The sequence below is a fragment of the Leptonotus elevatus genome, chromosome 18, assembly GCF_054856555.1.
Source record: "Leptonotus elevatus isolate MCC_2025b chromosome 18, RoL_Lele_1.0, whole genome shotgun sequence".
NCBI classification, from domain to species: Eukaryota; Metazoa; Chordata; class Actinopteri; order Syngnathiformes; family Syngnathidae; genus Leptonotus; species Leptonotus elevatus.
In genome coordinates this window covers 1,358,565-1,373,305 of record NC_141256.1, presented here as the reverse complement: position 1 = coordinate 1,373,305, position 14,741 = coordinate 1,358,565, and the positions used below count along the sequence as shown (strand labels likewise).

The following is a 14,741-nucleotide window of genomic DNA, read 5'->3' as shown; positions in this document are numbered from 1 at the left end:
ATATATGTGTATATATATATATATATATATATTTGAAAAAAAAAAATTAAAAAAAATATATAAAAAAAAAAGAGCAATGATGATGACATTTCCGAATGAACAATACTGAGCTCTTAAAGAAAAAAAAAAAAAAAAAAAAAAAAAAAAGGAAAACCACGTCTACTGGTCCAGTGTCAGCTGCCCCCTGTTGATGACATCATTCAACAAAGGTTACATTCACGGTATATGGGCTAAATAATCCCAGTGAGATGGCTTCGAAGTGGGAACGCATCTCCATCTGCTGCTACATCACGACACTCTTTCTCATATTGATTTTTATGCCAATCTGGTATCTCTGGAAGCCCCTCAGAACAACCTTGAACGTAACCACAACACATCGTATTAAGCGAAGTATTGATTCTCCACACACTCCCTGGCTCATATCCTGGACTTATATTAACTCAATAACCGTGACGGTGGCCCCAAACACGAACACCTCTGTTAAAATTCCCATTAGGTCTTTGAAGGGATTTAGGAACACTGTGCAGACTAAAGGGGAAGACTGGGTAGAATACTGGTGGGATTTGACAGGACATGTTTTACGGCTAGACTGGAGTGCTTTTATAACTACCCAGGACGGAAGTCACTGGCCACCGGGAACTAGTGAGGAGGCTATTTTCTTTAGCAAAAGGGTAACACTGAGTAACCTAGGAGATCAACTCGAATTGACTTTTGCCCTTCCCGATGGCAAAATATGACCGCCTAAAGCAACTCTATATAACACCTCCTGTTGGAGATTACTGCTATGGGCATGGTCCACCGGAGCCGACCCCTATTTTCCCATTGTGGTTTGTGTCAATAAGACTATGGGTAACTTAGAACAACCAAAAATGACTAATTACATGAATGTGACCGGGGTGAGAGCTGTGAGCGTACCGCTCGATGGTGTAGATGAGTGGTTCCGTGTTACGACAGGGTTGTCCGGCAGCAGTAACAATTGGCTACTGCTGGCTGAAGAAGCGGCCCGTGCCACTAACAAAAACTGTGTGGTATGCGTAGGACCACGATCTCTATTACGAGTAATCCCGGCTAAAATAGAGGATCAATGTGTAATGGAGCTTATGAATAAAACTGTCCCCAATGCCAATTGCTCTAAATGGGACAAGGTGTATCCCCTAGTAAAATGGCAGAAGAACAAACCAATATTTTCAAACAAAGTTGCAGATGGTAATTTCTCATGTATTAAAATGTCAGGAACAGAACAATTGGGAGAACTAAACCACACCACTCACTGCATTTCGACAATAGACGTGGGACAGACGTTCAAACCTCAATCTAGAGGGGACATATGGTGGTGGTGTGGCGATAACAGAATATTTGATAAGCTGCCCTTGAATAGAATAGGATATTGTGCTCTCATCACCCTCCTACTGCCAGTACAAATCTACCCCACCTCTGTTGACAACCTTTTGAAATTGATTGATGATTGGGAACCATTATCCCCTCCTTCTTTCCAAAGAGCCAAACGGTCCTCTTGGCAAGAGCAGAATGTTCCCACCTACATTGATGCAATTGGAGTACCAAGAGGTGTGCCTGATGAGTACAAATTAGTTGATCAAGTACTCTCAGGGTTTGAATCTACAATTTTCTGGTGGTGCACCATTAACAAAAACGTAGACAGAATTAATTATGTACATTATAACGTACAGAGGCTGGGAAATTGGACTCAAAGTGATTTTGAGGCTGTACACGGCCAGCTGGCTGCCACATCTTTGATTGTATTCCAAAACCAAATTGTACTAGATATGTTGCTGGCAGAGAAGGGCGGAGTCTGCTCAATGTTTGGAGATCAGTGTTGCACCTTCATTCCTAACAGCACTGCGCCCGATGGAAGTTTGACTATTGCAATTGAAGGGCTGCGTACACTCAATAAGAAAATGAAAGAACATTCAGGAGCGGATACTTCTGTATGGGATAATTGGATGGATGTGTTGGGGCGCTATAAAACCTTAGTTTCCTCTATTTTGATATATATCGCTGTATTTTCTGCTTTGCTAACCACATGCGGGTGTTGGTGTATTCCATGTATTCGTTCCCTTTGCCAAATAATTATTACCACTGCTATTGAAAAACAGGACATACGAAATGAGTCTTCTTATATGATGGTTGAGTCTATCGCTCCCCCAAAGGAGCCCACTGTTGAGGCATCCGACGAAGAGGACGAAGATCCCGCTGGGATTTTTCTCTGAAATGTTTATCTGCTTGTGTCGGACTCTTTTGAGTCCGAAAGAGGGATTGAAGAGGGTCTTCTGCCCAGATTTAGTCATAACTGTAATTTCCTTAGTTCCTCAGTAGAGCTTTGTTCTGCGGATGTATCTTTGTGAGTGTTATCGCAATTTCTGCCAGGTCCAGTCATGACTGAAAAACCTCCTCTATTCCTCAAATGGGCTTTTGTTTTGTGTCTGAATAGTGTCCTTGAATTTATCTCATGTCCGGTCAACTCCGGTTGAACTGTTTACTGGAAACTGTGTGGTACCGCCCTTCAAGATAGTATAAGAATATTGTAAGTCCTCTGTAATCTTCGCACTTGTGAGAAGCTGCAGCCATTGCCTGTAACTCACTTGTGCCCGGAATATTCTGCAGAAATAAAAGCTTCTTAGGAACTGTTCATTGTCTCCAGCCTGTATTCGGATAACCAACATTCTCACCAACCGAAAGAAAACAAACACGCGGAGGAAAATATCTCCTCCACAACAGTGCCCAGAGAGGAACTGTGGTTTTGTATGAGGAAGTCTGAAGTGGCAGAGAAGTATGTTCAAGTGGTGCAGGACATGTATGAGGACTGTAAAACAGTGGTGAGGTGTGCTGTTGGTGTGACGGAGGAGTTCAAAGTGGAGGTGGGACTACATCAGGGATCAGCTCTGAGCCCCTTCTTGTTATGCTAGGGTAATGGACAGGATGACAGACGAGGTTAGACAGAAATCTCCATGGACTATGATGTTTGCAGATGACATTGTGATCTGTAGTGAGAGCAGGGAACAGGTGGAGGAGAAGCTAGAGGCGTCGAGGTTTGCCCTGGAAAAGAGGAGAATAAAGGTTAGCCGTAACAAGACGGATTATCTGTGTGTAAATGAGAGGGACCCAAGAGGAGAAGAGACCAAGAAGTTGGAGGAGTTTAAGTATTTAGGGTCAACAGTCAGCGCAATGGATAGTGTGGAAAATAAGTGAAGAAGCGTGTGCAGGCAGGCTGGAACGGGTGAAGAAAAATGTCAGGTGTGATGTGTGATAAAAGAGTTTTAGCTCAAATGAAGGGAAAGGTTTATAAGACTTTGGTGAGACCAGCGATGTTGTTTGGTCTGGAGACAGTGCCACTGAGGAAAAGACAGGAGGCAGAGCTGGAGGTGGCAGAGATGAAGATGCTGAGGTTCTCTTTGGGAGTGACCAGGATGGATAGAATCATGAATGACTACATCAGAGGGACAGCACATGTTAGAGGCTTTGGAGATAAAGTCAGAGAGGCCAGACTGAGATGGTTTGGACATGTCCAGAGGAGAGATAGTGAGTATATTGGCAAAAGGATGCTGAGTTTCCAAATGCCAGACAGGAGGTCTAGAGGAAGACCAAAGAGGAGGTTTATGGATGTAGTTAATAAGGACATGAAGGTTGGTGTGAGAGCAGAGAATGCAGAGGACAGTGTCAGATGGAGGCAACTGATTCTCTGTGGCGACCCCTGAAGGGAAAAGCTGAAAGGAAAAGAAGAAGAATCATGCATCTTAATAGCCACGGCCTAAAAACATCTATATGATCAAATTTGGTTACAGATGTAGCGCCACCGAGTGGCTACAAGAAATGTCTTGTTTTTCTGATGATTTATCATGACAATAAAAGCTGATTTAACCCATATGATCCTAACTTATATTTCATCACACTGATAGCGCCACCTATAGCATTTAGATAAATAAAAACTCTTTCCTTCTACGTTTTTCTCCAAGCACGTTAACTAGATATACCTTATATTTGCTCAGAAGAGTGTTTAGGCTTCTATGATGTCATAACACAAAGTTTGTGAGTTTTTGCGAATCGCTGTGGGTGTGGCAAGGCACGGTTTGCCAACAAAACAATGCTGATTTCGAGAGCCTAAACATGCACAGAAACTTCCGAAACTTGCCGCACACATCTGGCCTGGCAAAATGAGCAATATTTTATCTTGTATTGTGTGATTTTTACATAAATGACTCACTAGCGCTCCCTAGAACTTTTTGACAAAGCAGCCCCAGTTGTACGTTTAAAGCGATACAAGACTTATCTCATTTTCCAGTATTGGATTAGGCATTGTGTACAGAGAGTAAAAGTGCAAAAATCTCTGCTATCTTATTCCCTGAATTTTCTTTTAAACCGATTATCAAAATAAGAACATACCATGGTGAACGCCATTATCCTGGTCACGTGATCGTGATGACGTATCCCGTGCGTAAACAAAAGCCGCCTTCATTCATTTCAATGGAAGTTTGCTGACGTAATGGGCAAGAAAAAGGCTGTCTTTTATCCCAATTACTGCGCCAATTCTGATCGAGTAAAATCCTCAGCACGTCAGGTTTCATGTCATTCCGTGTGGGGGTAGGGCTGTGACCTCTCCTAATGTGGGCAAAAGCGTGCTTAGCACACGTAGCTTGGCCTAGCAGAGTTAAAGTCACCGGGATGTTTACAGCCCAGATTAGGGACCATCCACAAATTACATTTCCAGAGTGAACAATGTCAACGGTGACTTGACTTGTAATTTGAGCCTCTGTAACATGCATCTTGTAAACGGTCCCCAACTTCAACTCGCTATGAGCCGGCCGACTGAATCAGTCGGCCACGTTCATCCAGTTTACGGCTGGATACAAATCTTTGGCGAGTCCTCTGTGGCTGTACTGCTTTTGAAGAAGTGCTTCTTTGCTATAGGGCATAATTTCACCTTTGATGTCCGCCATGGGATGCAATAATTCCTCGTGAGTGGCTTTGTTGTCATTAGCGGCCATGTCACATATGCGTGTTTTACGCATGTGACACGTCACGGTGATCACGTGACTGTTCAAAATGGCTGATACTGTACTATATATATTCATAAAAAGTGCTATCAAATCATAATCGTTCATTATAATTGAATTTTTTTTCAGGCAAGAGTTGAAACAATTTCACAGAATAGCTGGTTAGTTTTTCACAAGTCTTGTATTCCTTTAAGCAAGATCTACAAAAGGGATATGAGGGAGCACAAGACCTACAAAAAAGTCACTTGATCAGGAAGTGAGCTACGAATTTTTTAATGTCGATTTTTGCACATTTACAGGGGGCATTCTTTTGCCCATTTCTCATACACGTTTGATCCAATTGACTTCAAACTTGACCTGGACCATGTCAGGACCTGGGCCATCAACAGGGGAAAAGATCTTGAGTTTTCGATTTCCCAAACTTCACATGTATGTTTATCGTCACGACCTGAAGGTATCTCTATGACATGGTATTATAATAGCCCCACCTAGGGGTGACAAAAAAATTACCCCACATACAGTATTTTGTACAAAATTTGGATAATCTTTTGTAAGTGTGATAACTAAGTCATTTATGATTTTTTTTTTAAACTTTCAACCACTCAAAATGTTCAGTGGCATCAGACCTATCCAATCCATAAATATGTACTATTTATTTATTTCATTTTAACTATTATACTTTGCTGTTTCTCTGTGTGCTCTTTTTTCTGTATCCTTATTCTCAGCCATGCACATCTCTAAGCAAAGTGAGTCCAGAATTGATGACTCATCTCTGACTGCACAATTCACAACTTTGTTTACTCCACTCATCTCCAGTTTGAGCCAGATTGGTGACAAACAGGGAGCTGTCACACAATGAGTTGGCTGTCTTAAAGGATTTCACCTGTAGATTCCAGGACGAGCGGCTTATTTGGGCCCATGTCTACTTCCCATGTAAACAGCCTAAAGAGTGTTCAGACTGTAAGCCTGTTGGCTGCAATGTGAGGGAGAGTCTGACAGATAGGGATCTAAATTTATTCACGGCCACCAATAAAGGTCTTGCAGTGACTGACTGACACATTTACACCTAACATGAAGTACATTTGGTTCAGGTTAGTGTGGTAGGAGTGTGGAAATCATAGACTAATTGATTATACACCGTATGGATGATATAGGTAATAAATTCAATTAATATTTTAATTAAAGTAATGTTGGACCACATATAGTAGAAGAAATCCAAGCTCCAATAATATTGTAGCGTGGCTGGGAGCTTGGAGGCACTCCCAGCATGCTTTGTGGCACTGGGGATTAACATGGTGTTTTAAATGCATGTTCTGTGTTCATTATTCTCTTCGTGTCCAGTTTTTGTGTTAGTTATTGGGGGTGTTTTTCTAGTTTGTTGTCACATATGTGATTTAATTTTGCTGTGACACAGTGGTTGTATGACATGGGAAAGAATGACTTGCCTGCATTCTGTGCGTTGAAGGCGGACAAGTGAGATCTTCTGCTTGCAATAATAAAAGTGCTCACTGTTCCTCAGTCTCGTGAGCGCCACAATACCAAATTAAAATCCAATATACAGTACATATAATATGTTCAGGAGTTGAATCCCAAAAACGCAGAAACAAATAATAGTTTTGACATTTATTTATAAAACAAAGCTTCAACTGAAGGTGACACAATCATCTAGGTTAACAGTGACATGACAAAGAGAACAAAGGCTCTTGCATCAGTCAGGGCCAAACGAATGCTCAGTAAGTCATTAACTAAGCGGTTTGCGCGAAGCGTACTCACGACTAGACGAGGCAGCAAAAACTAGACCAGAAAGGACGAGAAGGTATCGTGGATCAAGAGACGTGGAGCTAGGTAGCTAACAATCATTCATTGGGCTGTGGAGGCAAGCAGATGAATCGTCCGACAAACAGAATGTGTCTTCTGCTGTTCCTTTATCGGTTGCGGATGACTCTCATAGGCTGCTGATTACATCAGGCAGTTGCAACACAAAGGACACAGTCTGAGAGCACAAATATGACAACATAAATCCAATTACAATGTTTCTTAAGCCTGTTGAAGAAAAAGTGATAGTGCTAATACCAGAGGTGTGGACTCGAGTCATGTGACTTGGACTCGAGTCAGACTCGAGTCATGAATTTGACAACTTTAGACTCGACTTGACAAAATGTTAAAAGACTTGCAACTGGACTTGGACTTTACCAACAATGACTTGTGACTTCACTCGGACTTGACCCCTTTGACTTGAAAATACTTGCTTCTTCCACCAAAACAAAAACAATAAAATGTATGTTAACGAGTAAGTTCCTCTCAGTGTGAGTGCGCGTGTGTACATGCGCGAACTGGGCTGACACAGTGCTGTCATTCAGTAATGTCTGGAAAAGCGCAAAGGCGCAAACATATGCCGCCTTGCACTAAGGAAAACTTCAAAATAAAGCTGACCAAATAATACATTGACACCAATGCAACAGCCTTGGCGAATTTTACTTTGAAGTCTGCCTGCATGGTGGCGTGAACGCCAGCTTGACTACTTCCCTTTATGGCATTATCAACATTTTTGATTGAAATTACATATTTTCTACCACCATTATCATAATGCCACCCCGAAAGTATATTAACTCTTTGACTGCCAGACGTTTTCAGAAAAGGGATGCCAGCCGATTTAAGCATTTTGACTGATCTTTCAAGGTCCACAGAAAATTCTCTCTCATCTTTCATCAGAAAAAAAAAAGTTTGTTTCTACCTTATTCCGTTCTTTAGTAATCAACAATAGAAAAAGGTTAGTTTCACCCAAATGCGCTTGTTTTGGACCAAAATACAGAGAAATCAAGCTTTTAGTGAAACGATATTATTTCATGCACTCTAGTGAATTTTACACTTCTTTTTGTCCATGAATGATGCCACAAACACCTAAATAGTGCTTTACTTCTATAAAACACTACCACCAAGAATGAAAAAGTGTTTTTTGATAGCAAAATACGTTTATTTACATTCAACAGTGTAACAATTTGACAACAATTTGGCAAACTATTTACAAATGTGTGCAACTGTGGTACTATTTACAATTATGTGGATGTTTCAACGACAGTTTTTCTTTTTGTAACACTCTCCTGCGTGCAAGAAGACGCAACAGCATTTGCACAACAGATTGCCTCTTCGCGTGCTCCACTTTCTTGCAGGCCGTTTTTTCCGGGGAATAGCAAGTATACACTGCAGTGTGTGTTGCCATCAAGTCTAATATCAGGATCATGCTACGGTTACGTTACGTCTCGCTTCCTCGTGTCCTTCAGTTGCTATACCGGGTGGTAGGAGATGTTCTGATCCATTTTATCCACTCCATTCATGGTGGCATCGTAGTCCAGAAACAGTGTCTTCTCCGTGATCAGACTGTACCCGCTCCTCCGATGAATATGCATTGGACTCGGGGTACTCTTCATTGTCCGATCGAATGTCCGCTTGTGCAGCTCCGGCGTTAGCAGCGGTAGCCGCGCTTAGCCGGTGAGGCTTACTACGTGTTCATAAGAGTCGCGTCAAGGCTTCCAACTTTGGCGTCAAGCTCGGAGTCATCATCATCATCATCATCAATCTGCATTGGTCGATGCCAACTCTCCATCGCCCGATCGAATGTCCGATTGTGTAGAAGTACCCGGCCGGCTATTGTGCGCGTTTTCCGGCCTTAGCAGCGCTAGCCGCGCTAGCCGCGCTTAGCCGGTGAGGCTTACTACGTGTCATAGCAGTCGCGTCAAGGCTTCCAACTTTGGCGTCAAGCTCGGAGTCATCATCATCGTCGACATCAATGCGCTTTTTAGTATTGATTGATGCTTTCCGTCTTTGAAAAAAATGCTCAAGCGTGAGCTGCTTGCAACCGGTTGCTTGGTCAAGCCATTGTGGCTTGACCAGGCCATTGTCTCCTCAACACTCTAGCTCCGCCTCACGTCTTCTACTGACGCCCACGGTGGGCGGCCCATCCAACCTTGTGCAAAGAGAGTCATCGCTGCCCTCTAGGGGCCAAAACGAGTCTTTTACTAATCAGATCTGCCTGATACTTTCAGCACAGCTGCCCAAGGCTTTCCTGTACCCGTTTTCGGAAAAAAAACAAAAAAACATAGGGGACGTCTTTTAACGTCCTCGGCGCCCTTCCCTAGGTTTATGCTAAACGTTTTATAACGTTTATGGCAGTCAAAGAGTTAAAATTAGAAAAAGATGCATTTATTCACTACGGTTACACATACATAATCAAAACACTGCCTACCTATCATATGGTGAAAAGAAAAGGAATTAAAATGAAACTAATACAAATAAGAAAGGAACAATTTAACGAGGTAGAAAGGAAAGGTTTGACTTGCCAAATCTGTGCGATATTTGAAATGGAAGTTGCACCAGTCAAATTGGCTATGAGGCGTGCAATTTACTGGAGTGAGTTGAATCGAGCTAGCGGAGGGAAGGTTGAAAAAAAAAAGTTGCTCCCAAAAGGCAAGAATTTTTTTTAAATATTCCACAGTTAGATGAGGTGCAACACAGCTCGGGGCTCCCGGCAGATGAGGGGCGGTGCAGCTCGGCTCCAGGTGGTTGGCGCTTTCAGGCGAGGTCGGGAGGCTTGAGCCGGAGTTGTACTCTCGGCGCGTGATGAGGTCCAAGTCTCAGCTGCCTAATCCAGCTGCTAAGGCCGAGATCCGCTGCGCGCCTGCGTCCCGAGGGAGACCAGCCGTTGAACCAGCTTGCGCCGCGACAGGTCGCTCGGAGGATGGAGCAGGTACGGGTTGACGCACGGGGCGTTGGAGTGCGCGCTGCCAGCAGTGCCGGCCCAGGGCATAGGCAAACTAGGTGATCGCCTAGGGCGCCATCTAGTGGAGGGGGGAAAAAATGATAAAAAATATTTTTTTCCCCCTCAGGTTTTCTCAAATAAAATATGTAAATGACCCTGCTATTATTTTTGTTTTTGCATTTTTGTATTGCAGAATTGCGTTTTATTGCGCTATTATAATATAGTTAATACAATAAAGGGTACAGGAAAAGGTCTCATAAACTGGTAGGAACTGACGTAAGTAACCGACTTACTTGGTAGTGCCGTCTTCCAAGTGCAGAGAAGACGTGTGTGCGCCATAGGAAATCAGAGAAAACTGAAGTTTACAACTAATTCAGTGAACAATTCTTTAGCACCTGGCTGAGAAGGGAACGAGCTTCGTATTGGAGAAATGTTTCATTATGGGCCTGCTGCGAAGCAGAAGGCACATATTACTATCCTAGAAAAAGGGAAAAAGGGTTTATTATTTTCCGCAAAAATGCGGCCCGTACCGTAGATCGCACCGGCACAAATGAGGTATCAAACGATGCGGCTCGATCTGACTCGCTTCGGCATTATTTTGCTAAGAATTCGGAGTTACCATGGCGACGCTATTCCCAAAAAACTCCCAAAAAAAAGGAAAGACAAAATCACACATCAAGCACCTTTTTCCAAGACACGCGCATACGTTAACCGACCGATATGAATTTTAGCTTATTTTGTTGCAATTTTTCCCATCTTTAGCTCAGTGTCAAAAAAAATGTAAGGAATGAAAGCTCTCCCCCCTGTGCGGGTTCAAAGACAGTGAGCGAAATAGCCTTTTAACATTAGTGTGTATTGCGTCGCCTTGAGTGGAGCAATTAGCCTTTGAGTGACGGGAACCAAAAAATCTATTTCCAAAACTTTCACTTTAACTCGTCACCATGGCCACAATCTTTGCTCACTAGACATCAAATTCGCACATTTTGTAGTCACAAGTGTTTGCTTTCTGACAAACCCACTTTTATTTGGCTAAGGTGTCATTTAGTACCTTTATTTTCACTTTAAGCGAGGAGAAGTCGGACTTGGACGCCTATCTTTTCCATGTTAATTTCGCCGCCTTTCTCTCTTCATTTTCGATAAATCATAAGTTTGGTCATTTTTCATCCGATTAAAAAACTGAGAACATGCTCGCGTTCCCCAAACCCTTGCCGTTCTAACGAGCCATTTCTGGAATCTGGATCTTCAACCGTTAAGTCGTGAGAGGCTTTTGTTCGAGGTGTGCGTATCCTATACAAAATCAATGGAATGTGGGTGCGTGACGTCTCGCAACAAGTTAAAATCTAATGTGTGTGCGTGAATGTGCATGTTTCTTAAAGGGGCAGTAAGATACTTTTCGTTGATGTTGATTATGGTTAACTTCCACATTTCTTGACCGATTTCAAACGTTTAAATTTGAAACTGTTCAGCTCATTTAAATGTTTAAAAAAAAAAAAACATAAAAAAAAATAACAACATTATTATTATTTTTTTAAAGGCAATGGAATGGACTGCTATTTAAATCGTGTGTTTTTTTAGCTATACTGCCTGGTCTCTCACTTCTGCATAGCAACTGCCTCAGCCATTCATCTCTCTTACTGTTGAGCTCAACTCACCCCCTTTTTTTCTTGGTGTACTGAAGGCTTGGCCTATGTACGGGCGGCCATCTTGGCCAATTGATTAGGTACGCCCAGGATTCTCGACACTCCACTCGCCCAGGGCGGCGGCCATCTTGGCCAATTAATTAGGTACGCCAAGGACTCTATCCCTCTCGCCCACCCGAGTCGGCGGCCATCTTGGCCAATTAATTTAGATTGTTGCGCACAGGTACGCACAGGATTCTCGCCACTCCGCTCGCCCAGGGCGGCGGCCATCTTGGCCAATTGATTAGGTACGTCAAGGATTCTCTCCCCCTCACCCACCCGGGTCGGTGGCCATCTTGGCCAATTTATTAGGTACGCCCAGTATTCTCGCCACTCGGCTCGCCCAGGGCGGCGGCCATCTTGGCCAATTGATTAGGTACGTCAAGGATTCTCTCCCCCTCACCCACCCAGGGCGGCGGCCAACTTGGCCAATTGATTAGGTGCACCCAGGATTCTGGTCAATTAATTAGGTACACCCTGGATTCTTGCCACTCCGCCCATCCAGGGCGGCGGCCATCTTGGCCAATTGATTAGGTACGCCCAGAATTCTCGCCACTCCGCTCGCCCAGGGCGGCGGCCATCTTGGCCAATTGATTAGGTACGCCTAGAATTCTCGCCACTCCGCTCGCCTAGGGCGGCAGCCATCTTGGCCAATTGATTAGGTACGCCCAGGATTCTCGCCACTCCGTTCGCCCAGGGCGGCGGCCATCTTGGCCAATTTATTAGGTACGCCAAGGACTCTCTCCCCCTCGCCCACCTGGGTCGGCGCCCATCTTGGCCATTTGACTACTACTAAAATTACTACAACTACAAGTACTACTTACTACAAGTACTACTAATACTAATACTTCTACGAGTACAAGTACTACTACTACTACTACTACTACTACTACTTACTACTACTACTACAAGTACTTGCTACTACTAAAAGTCCTACTACTATACTACTACTACTATTGCTACAAGTATTGCGTCTTTCCACCTTGCAAGAGTCAGCAGGCCCGTTCAAAATTTCCGCGGAAATTTTTCTAGTTGTTTAACTAATGTTGCTATATTTCTTTATTTTATTTTATTTATTTATTTATTTTTAAAGAGCTCAGTATTGTTCATTCGGAAATGTCATCATCATTGCTCTTTATTTTATTTTTATTTTTTATATATATATATATATATATATATATATATATATATTTATTTATTTTTTTATTTTTTTTGTATGTGGGTGAGTATGTGTATGTGCGTGCGTGCGTGCGTGCGTGCGTGTATTTGTTAGCTCACCAAAAACCTATCCCATACCGTTCACCTAAACCGAACACCGCCGTCAGGAGACCCGAGGGGACCAAAGAAAACCAAGGAAGGTGAAATCCAGCACCGACCAGACACCACCCACCGGGCCACCCACCAGAATTCTTCCCCAACCCAAGAAACATCTCAATTCCAACAAATCCAAAAAAAATAAAAAATCAGGGAGATCTCAAGAGACCGAAGGAGAGACTGAGGGAAGGAAGGAAGGACAGACGAAGCCGAGTGAGGTCCACAGACACCAGCCTCCACCGATTCAATGACCTGAGGAGGAAGCAGATTGTGTCTGAGTTTCGGTAGATGCTGGTGTGGTGGATATGGCATGCATGAAAATCTCCACCAAAGAGGGGAGCCGTCGACCCCTGCCAGGACAGAGCAAGCGCAACACCTCAGGGCCCCCCAGGCCGCGGCAGCGCCAAAGGACGACCCCCGGGCCCCGCCAGGGCCACCGGCCGGAGAGCAAACCCAGGAGCAGGAGCGCCCCCCCACCCCAACACGGCCCGCGCCCCCGACCCAACGCAGCAGGACGGGGCACTGCAGGCCCTTCAGGCACCCTACCGGCCCCCAACCCCCGCACCCCCCACTGCCTTTTTATCATGCCGCTGTGACATACTAATAAGGTTAAAGAGCCTTCTAATATTATTAGTAGAGTGACGCTCTTTAATAAAGCCTGTTTGTTCGCTATGAATGATTGTCGGGATTACTGTTTCTAATCTAGATGTAAAAGCCTTAGTGATAATTTTAATATCAGTGTTAATTAGTGAAATCGGACGGTAACTTGATGGAAGGGTGGGGTCTTTTTCTGGCTTTAATAAAAGTTTAATTGCTGCTGTATTCATGTGTGGGCGTATGTGACCATTAGCTTTAATTTCTGGTACTACTCTTCAGAATAGTGGAGCAAGCATTGACCAGTAGTGCTTTAAAAATATAGCCGGATAACCATCCGGACCAGGTGCTTTGCCATTTGGCATACTATCTAGAGCACTGTACAACTCGTTTATAGTAAGTGGTGCATCTAACATATCTTTATATTCAGTAGTTAACTGAGGTATATTTAAGCTACTGAGGAATGCCTCAATATGCTCTGGGTTAGGCTTATTAGTTTCTGAGTATAGGTTGTGATAATAATTATAAAAAATTTGATTAATTTCTTCTGGTGATTGTGTACATTCACCAGTTGTCCCTTTAATAGCCGTTATAAGCGATTTTTCCCGATTACGTTGAAGTTGGTTTGCAAGAAATTTACCTGATTTGTTATTATATTCAAAGTTGTTGTATCTCAATTGTTGTATTATAAACTCTGTCTTTTTAGTTAACATATCGTCTAACTGTATTTTTGTATTTTGTAAGTCAGTCCATATTTGGTTATTTGGGTTTATTGCGTACTCATCCGTCAGTTGTTTAATTTTATCTTCCAAGTCTTTTTCTAATTTTTGATCCTGTTTCTTTTTATAAGATGAATATGATATAATTTTACCTCTAATTACTGCTTTCCCAGCTTCCCAGAGAAGAGCTGGAGATAGGTCTGGAGATCGATTTATTTCCAAAAAGTCTGCCCATTCTTTTCTTATAATTTTGTCAAATTCTGCGTCGTTTAGTAGTGAGATGTTAAAACGCCATGTAGATGGTGGTTTAAAGGTATAATCAACTTGTAGGGAAAGGGAGACTGGTGCATGGTCGCTAATAATAATAGGATGTATTTTTGTAACAGTTTTATCAGCAATAGAATTATTTGTAAGAAAAAAATCAATTCTTGAAAAGGAACGGTGCACAGCGGAAAAGAAGGTAAATTCCTTCTTATTTGGGTTTTTAAGTCTCCAGCTGTCGACGAGGCCAAAGTCATCCATATATTCCCCTATTACTTTTGTAGATTGTGATCGCCTTATACATGTTGTTTTATTAGAACGATCTATTAATGGATTTAAGACTGTGTTAAAGTCTCCTCCAATAATAATAGTAGAGTTCGCTGCTAATTCAAACAGCTTAGAGAAAAAT

General features: G+C 42.9%; 1 pseudogene; it reads left to right on the top strand.

Moving 5' to 3' along the window:
• The first annotated feature begins 248 nt into the window (after nucleotides 1-248).
• On the top strand, nucleotides 249-6,064 carry LOC147158209 (uncharacterized; annotated as a pseudogene).
• The last annotated feature ends 8,677 nt before the right edge of the window (nucleotides 6,065-14,741 follow it).